Source organism: Centropristis striata, chromosome 4 (genome assembly GCF_030273125.1).
Source record: "Centropristis striata isolate RG_2023a ecotype Rhode Island chromosome 4, C.striata_1.0, whole genome shotgun sequence".
In the NCBI taxonomy this organism is placed as follows: domain Eukaryota; kingdom Metazoa; phylum Chordata; class Actinopteri; order Perciformes; family Serranidae; genus Centropristis; species Centropristis striata.
This window is the reverse complement of record NC_081520.1, coordinates 27,360,475-27,367,626: the sequence shown is the minus strand read 5'-3', so window position 1 is coordinate 27,367,626 and position 7,152 is coordinate 27,360,475. Positions and strand designations below refer to the sequence as shown.

Here is a 7,152-nt window from a genome sequence, read left to right as displayed (position 1 = left end):
GTTTGGAGAACCCAGTCTCCCTCAACACTCCATACAGAGAACCAGTGAATGGCCGGTTGCAACGAAAATTAAATTACCATCAATCAACCCGTTCTATTGTAGAAAGAGCATTCAGGATTATGAAGACGCACTGGAGATCAACTCTGTTCAGGGCCTTGGAGGTCAAACCTACATTTGCACCCCAGGTGATTGCATCATGTGCCTTCCTGCACAATGGAGATGTCCTGGAACCAGACAATGATGTGGCACTGGACATCCTGGAACCAGAACCTCCCCTCCAAGAAGCTGCTCAGGCAGACGAGAGACCAGGAAATGCAACAAGGGACAGGCTTGCTGCATTGATCAATGCACAAGCCCCTCAATAGAATATTCTGTTGAAAATTGTAAATAGTTTACATGCACATGTTCTTTTGTGCTATTTACATATGGTTCATTTTATACATTTCAACAAAATGTAAAAATCAATGGATATCCTTGTTTGTTATTATCAGTGGATATCCTTGTTTGTTTATACAATTCCCTAAAACTCTATTAAACATATTATTTCTAGAACATATTGGTGCTAGTTTCTTTTATAATCTACACATTACTGTGTTTGCATGATGATTGGTGAAAACCATTGATAGTCACAAACTTCCTGGAAAAGGTTTATTAAAAACAACAGAACACTGAACATAAATAACAGAACAATAAATAAATATAAATAACAAATGAACACTTTAAATAACAAATGAAGAGTCAAAATAACAATATGTCAATGAACATGACAACACAAGCAGCCTGGCTACTTTAACAGAACCAGTCTATTTTTCTGGCATTTTGTCCACAAGTCTTTCAAACAGATTTAAAAACCTTACGACTTTCTCCTCCGATTCTGTGTGTCTCCTCTGTACATTAGCGGATTCCTTTAGTAGGAAGTCCAGTATTTGCTGGTTGGCATTCCTCTTCCTCTTGCTTGGTGATGGGGTGGAAGTGGCGGTTATGGTGGTGGATCGTGGAGCTGAGTTGGTGGAAGAGACTGGAGTTGGAATGGCGGCTGTGGTTGGAGTGGCAGGTAGGCTGGTTGGAGTGGCGGGTAGGGTGGTGGATGTTGTAGTGGGAGGATTGGTGGAAGAGGCTGGGACTGACTCGGGTAGGTGCTCCCTGGGGGATTCATAATTTGGTGTGACAATGGCCTGTTGGGGACAAAAATAATTCTGAGATCATATTGCAAAGTTATTGGCTAGTTTGGAAAATGTTATAATTCCTACTCCATTCACCTTACCATTAGCAAGGGCGTGGGGTCCTTTAGCTGGCCTGAAGGAAGCCACGATGACTGGGGGATCAATCACTGGCCTTCCCCCCAAAATCGCATGCATTTCCTCATAATACGGCCAAGTTGACACCGTTTTCTCTCCGTCGTCTGTGCTATAACATTGTGCTTTGGCACTTTCAGGTCCTACAATAGCAACCAAACACACACACACACACACACACACACACACACACACACACACACACACACAGGGAGTGAAATTGATGTTTGTAATAGGAGTTGTAGGTACTGGGATAAAGACATGAAACAGATATCTATGCAAATAACTACCTTATAACGCTTCTTTAAGTTTTCCCACTTTTTGCTGGCCTGCTTATGGTTAATTTGACCCTCCAGGCCCAGCTCTTTCACTGCTTGCCTGTAAACATAAAGTGAATATTATGGTCATGTAGTTAGGGTCAATAACTTTATCAGATATGATTTGTACAATCTGGTCACTCACTCCCACAGGCTTTTGGTGGTGAATTTTGTTTTAAGAAATCTGGCATCATTGGCTGCCCTAAAGCGGATGAGGGCAAAGGTCTTCTCTTGAGTCCCTGAAAAGACAGTTGTCATCAGAACAGGACATTTGTTTTCAATGCTCAATATGATCAATAGGCTACAACCCAATATGTGTCTACACAAATCTGTTTTATTGTGGCTCTGAACAACAAAAAGACCACAAACATCTTTATACATTTATAATAATGTAAAGAAAATTGTTCTAGAAGCTTTTTTTTCCTTTCATGATCTGTTATTTCCACTATTATTATGGATATCATTAAAGTAAAAAAAAGAAACAAACAGTAGATAGTCTGTTTGTCAGCAAGAAACACTTTTACATCGTTTGTCATTTTAATCAGTCCCACGTGAGGCTGATCATTCCTCAGTGGTGTGATCTGAGTGACATCATTTACATTTTACCTTAATCATCTAACCTAATAAAATATTGGCCGGTCGATTGAGAAGGCTGCTACCAATGCGGCCACATCTCTCACTTATTACACCGCATATCCGGTCGCATCGGTTTAACGTTCACAACCCTAGTTTCCACACAGCATCACCACGCAAATTCAGTCATTAAACACGGGACAGGTAGCCAGATAGCCCGGTTAGCGCTTAGTGCGTTAGTGCTTCATATTATATACATATCATATACATACAGGTCATATACACATTCCAACACGTTTCGGATTTTTTTACAGGCGTATTTGCGAATATATACTTACATTGGTAATTGTCTTTTGCACCTGAAGCCGCCATCATGCTCTGGAAAATTGCCGCTGGCTGAGTGTGCAATGCATCATGGGATACTCCCTTGCCCGCAAGCCTGGTCCAGAGCTGACTTGGTGCTGAGGGGCATTTTTAGGGAAGGATAGGCACTCCCCCTTGCTCCCTAAAGTATTGGGACACCCTACACCCTCGCAGGAACGCATAGAATCGCACTAAGGAGCACTAATGCAAGTGTCCTCCTTCTGCTAACAGGCACTGTATGTGAACAATACACATGAAGGAATTATGATGAATCAAACTTATCGTTTTTAAAACCAAAAAAGCCACAAATCATTGTCATTCATAACTGGACTTTTAACAGTATTTACTGTGTAATTACAGCACAACAATGTGGGACATAATTAAACTACGATTAAAGTCATAAAACCCGGCAAATATAGAAACTGAGTAGCAAACTTGCCCATGGTAGAAGCAGAAAACGGCTGGCTCGCTACGCTGCCGTCCCGCGGCCGTAACGCACCTGGTGTGAATTGACGCCGGGCAGAAGACGGAGCAAAACCGCGGCGGAGCCGTTCCACACCCAGTGGAAATCCCCAGTGAGACGGCATCGATTAACTTAACTGGTAATGTGTCAAGATGATGTTTATTATATTTAGATAAATATTCTGGCATTTGTTTGTGCAAATTGTTTTTGCTTGACTTTGAACACAAGTTTTGGAAGTTGTGTGATAACAAATATTCAGTGTAAACTGAAAATATTTAAATATTTAAATTCATACCGCGAGGCCGGCGTCACTGTTTCTTCACTCGCTGCTTGAATATGGGCAACAGAAGGAGTCTGTCCCAATGTCCAGGCTCCTCCAGAGGACAGTCCTTCGGTGGATGATGATAACGTAGAATCCTTCAGATTCAGCTGTTTGAGGATCCTTCCTTGACATTGGGATACAGCCAGAGTCTCTGCCGTCAGCTTCCCTCTAAAGTTCTGCTTCAGACAAGAGGAGGCCAGTTTGTGTTTGATGATGATAGAACAAATAAAGCCAGGGATAAGGTCAAATATATTAAGTATAAAATATATCTGCAACCAACATTTACAAATCTTCACTGAGTAAAAAACATCATTTGCAGAATTAGATTTTATGTTGTTTTTTAGATTTTTTTCAAAATGTTGATCCAGTTATTGGTATATCCACAATTTTCCTGAAGTGGTTACTGGGGGTCGCCATTAGCATCAGTTATGTGCGAAACTTCCGGCGCGCACCGGAAGTCGCAGTAGGAGACAGAGAGAGACAATAATATAATATACAATAATTATAGTGTCTATTAGAGAAACGAGAAAGAAACAAGAAAAAAACTAAAGGGGAAGAAACGAGATGTCCCGGAGTTCAGGAATATTGTGTGCTGTCCGTGGTTGTACATACAACCAGAGAAAATTAAAGGAGTGGCTTAATTCTGAGAGTCTTGAACCGGACCATGAACACAAGAAAAAAACTGACTGCCCCTGTCTGCGAATCTACATTTTCCATCGGCTCCCAAAAGATGAGGAAACAAAAATTAATTGGCTGAAAAATCTCAACCTAAAAAACCCCCCAAAGAATTTGTATGTATGTTCGTTTCATTTTGTGGACAAAATCCATCGGATGACAACCCTTATCCTACGCTGTTTCTTGGATATGACAGACCACCGGCAAAGAGAAGACGCCGCCTCGTCAGGAGAGTCCAGCATATTCCCACAGGTATGTTAAATAGTTTAAAGTTTGGCTTTCTAAATTGTGTTAATGTAGTGTGGTTATCTCCCGTTTTTGAGCAGTTTCATTGGTCTGATGTGACGAGTCTAAATGTTTTGGTGTCATGAAGCTCGTTAGCTTGTAAAAATCCGTAAATTAGCCGCATCTTTGTTTAAGCCGCAGACCTCAAAGCATGAGAAAAAAGTAGCGGTTTATCGTCTGGAAATTACGGTAATTCAATCCATTTATGGTTTAAAAGTAGTCACAGCTCTCTCTCTCTCTCTCTCCCCACACACACATACACACTGAAATTCATTCTGTTTTAAAATAAAGGTGAAGGTTGTTGTATTTGTATATGTTGTTGTGTGACTCTTAGTTATACTCGTGGGTCCTTATTCAGGTTATGTTAAATAATCCACACGGAGGCGAGGTTATAACCGGCAAACTCTTTACTCGGCATTCAACTCCATGACAACAGACAGAAGCAATCGCACTCTGCGCATCTCTAGTGCACCCTCTAATAGTCGAGCACCGAGTGCCCGATCAGATACACCACAAAGGTGCTTTATTTGTAACTTATTCATAGCACAGTGAAATACAGTAAAGTAAGTGAAATAGTCCATTTAAAGTCATTTACACATCAGACTCTGTCTCCATCTGATCCCCCTTCTCCCTTCCCCTCTCTGTCAGACATTCAGGAGAGTGTAACTGGGTGAAATAGATCAGAGATTGTTGTTATAGATATTACTGTGTGTTAATTTGTTATCAATGTTTTATTATTTGGTGTCAGTGGCAGTCATGTTATATAACACTGATCATCACCTGCAGATTAATCTGGTGTGGTGGAGGCTGAAGAGCCAGGTCCAATGCCACCGGACGGACAGAGACGTGGCCTCAGTGGGGGGGTTGACAAAGTTGTCCTAAGAACAGGTGTGTTGAGTTTTGAATCATGTATGTCTTTTATTTTTGTGACTAGAGTTTGAATAGGTTCTGGAATTAATCTTCTCTCCCACTCAACTTCAGATGAGACCGGTGTGGGGGATTTTGAAGAGCCAGGTCCTACTGCAAAGACTCTTCATGATGCCCAGACACAGTGGGCAGACCCTGCTATGGACGACCATATCTACTCCAAAGGACCCATCCTCAGTGGCGTGACGACTGTACCAGCCCCAGAGGGGTCACTGTCAGTTGCAGACATTACACTAAAAAATGATGCAGACAGTTTACTGTATACAGGGATTCCTCTACTTGAATTTAAAACTCTTGTGTCTTGTTTACAAAGTTTTGCCCCCACATCATAAAAAATGCCAGTGGCTGACCAAATTCTGTTGACTCTGATGAAACTTAAACTCAATCTAGTTACCTGTGATTTAGCGAGACGCTTTAAAGTGTCTGTCAGTCAGGTCAGCAAAACAGTCTGGATTGGATTGATGTCATTGCTGAAAACACCACCGTTCTCATTCCATGGCTGCCCCGTGATACGATAAAGGCTACTATGCCACAGATTTTTAAGAAGTGTTTCCCTAACACTACTTGTATTATTGACTGTTCAGAGAGTGTTTTGCAGAAAGCTACCAACAAGGATGCAAGGACCGAATCATATAGCCATTATTATGCCAGTAATACTGTAAAATATCTTGTGGCAGTTGCTCAATCTGGATTGATCATGTTCATCTCTGAGGCTTACGGTGGGAAGTGTAGTGATAGGTTTATTACACAGAGCTCAGGGTTTCTACAGTTTTTGTGTCCTGGAGATCAGGTCATGGCAGACCGTGGGTTCACAATTAGAGATCTGCTGGATGAAAGGAAGGTGCACCTGGTCTTACCAGCATTTACACGCAAGCGAGGCCAGCTGACAAATGAACAGGTCACCGCACGCGACGCATCTCTAATGTCCGCATTCATGTTGAACGGACCATTAGACGTTTGAAGGTGTTTAAAATCCTCTCTCAAACTGTGCCTATTCTTCTTGTGCCTAAATTTGACAAGATACTTAAAATTTGTGCAGCTCTTGTCAATCTTAGGGGAGAGCTTATCTCTAGCAAATAGACAGAAGTCTAACATGTGACTGGAGACACAGAGCAGCAGAGAGGGAGGGAGGGGAAGAGGTGGAGGTTCTGGATTCACTTACTTTTTACTTTCATTTCTCCACTTCTCTCGGCTGCTTTTATTGTTTATTTATTTGCTCTATTTTAATTTTTTTTTCTCTCCTAATTTTATTATTATTATTATTATACTGTTGTTGAGTTGTGTATTATTGATGTTGTACGGTGACCGTGAGTGTCAAGAAAGGCGCCTTTAAATAAAATGTATTATCATTATTATTATTACTTGTAAATAAGACAGTAGCCTTTAAATAAAATGTATTATTATTATTATTACTTGTAAATAAGACAGTATTCCTTCTTGTACCATTTCTCATGTTCAATCAAACTGGTTCAGTCAATGTAATCAATGAAACGTCTTGTCTCAGAATAAACAGAAATCTGCTGTCAGACATTTGTGTGTCAACTTATAATTCATTTTATTGTGGTTGAACGTCTTCACATTATGGAATCTAATTTGATCGAAAAAATGTGACAGAACATTTCATGAAAATGTTAATTTAGTACAGTATTTTCTTTTGAACAAATATCAGAACTATTTACAAACTGTAAATTCTGTAAACTCACTAAAAAACTTAAGATTCAACACCCCTTTGTAATACAGAATATATGATGGGTATTTAAATATAATACTTTAAAAATATTAATATAAAGAATATTTATAAAATATTAAATATTGAGCCACATGCACACATGTACTTACAGTTACTTACAAGTACATATCCATACAATTAAAAATATATATACAGACAATGGCCCTTTTAATATAATAATAATACAGAATATATTTTATATT

At 40.0% G+C, this 7,152-nt stretch overlaps 1 pseudogene; it reads left to right on the top strand.

Annotated features, from left to right (window-relative positions):
* The first annotated feature begins 2,989 nt into the window (after window positions 1-2,989).
* Window positions 2,990-6,300, top strand: LOC131970685 (uncharacterized; annotated as a pseudogene).
* Window positions 6,301-7,152: the final 852 nt, after the last annotated feature.